Consider the following 1,496-nt stretch of genomic DNA (forward strand, 5'->3'; position numbering starts at 1 on the left):
CAAACTGCTGACGCAACGCTGCCTGGACTGCATGGAAATGTGTTGACACTGTACCGGCCATGTGATCACTTCTCTTGACTCTTCTTATCAATAAGAGAGAGGGAGAGAGGGGGGGAGAGAGAGAGAGAGAGAGAGAGAGAGAGAGAGAGAGAGAGAGAGAGAGAGAGAGAGAGAGAGAGAGAGAGAGAGAGACAGACAGTCATTCCAGTGCATAACAATTTCTGACAGAAAATGCACAATTCTTAGATGGTTTTGTAAAACGTATAAGATTTTTTATCTTTTAAGGTTATTATCATCATTATAGTTTTACGTACTGTGACTCAGCCCTGTTTTACAACACATGTATCTATTCCCACTTAATAGTACCTACATTGTTTTGTTTTGATTGTTTTGACAAAGGGAACCAAATGGACCCATAAGGGTCCATTTGTTTACATTTGTACACTCTCTGAGTTTGTCCTTGATATTAAAAAAGTTTGACAACGACTGTGCTACACTAAATGGAGCAGAGCCTTCATTAGAACCATTGGTAGCACTTGGAAGTAAGGAGGAGGCCCAATGTATTTCCAATATGGCTGCTGTGCTTCTCTCTCTCCTCTCTCTGTAATGCTCTGAATGGACTCACCTGTGGTTGACAGCTGAGCCTGGTCTTGCTGATGAGCCAAGGAGACTACAAAGACTGTGCTGGTATGTAGACTCTGTTCTCTGTTTGCTGTTGTTTATATGTTCTAGAGTGCATTGTTGAGTGTCTGATGAAACGGTTGTGGATGTTACTTTGTCGTGTTTTGTTGTTACGTGTTTTAAGTAAAGTTTCGTTAAGCTTCATCCTGCCTGCGTTTGGGTTCTAACAACATCATGCCGTGACAATAGCCTCCAGATCAGGAGAAGGCAGCCTTAGGCACGGGTGCCAACATTGGCACAGGAGAGGGGGGGTCACTGGCATGAGTGTCAGAGAGTGGATCTCTTTTCAAATACTTAAAAAATAAGAAAATTTTGTCAATTAAATTAAGTTTCTTCACATCTGTTTGCGAATTACATCCTGCGCATAATTCTACATTCATTCAAACTCTGAATTCTGACTGGGGAGGGAGTCTGGGAGTTAGGTGGGTTATTGCTCTGAGTTTAATGATCATTACAAGCTTGTAGATCTGCAAAAAAAAAATATATCGTGAAAGTTTGTGCAAATCTTTTGAATATATATATAATTTTTTAAAGCAAACATTTTAAGTTTGTGCAAATCTTTTGAATATATATATAATTTTTTAAAGCAAACATTTTAACTCAAATCTTTGCTTCTGGGGATTCTACAAATGTCTTGTATGTTATAATATCAGTGGTTCTCAAACTTTTTCATGTCAAGGACCCCCAAAATGATATGTATTTGGCAATAACAATAAGACAACAAGAATCTTCAGGTACAAAATGTTGTTACTGAAAATTGTACAACTGTACTGTATCACTCTGGTGTACTCTGGCCTTACAATAAAAACATTACT

Source organism: Gymnoscopelus braueri (assembly GCF_963280865.1).
Source record: "Gymnoscopelus braueri genome assembly, contig: SCAFFOLD_145, whole genome shotgun sequence".
NCBI classification, from domain to species: Eukaryota; Metazoa; Chordata; class Actinopteri; order Myctophiformes; family Myctophidae; genus Gymnoscopelus; species Gymnoscopelus braueri.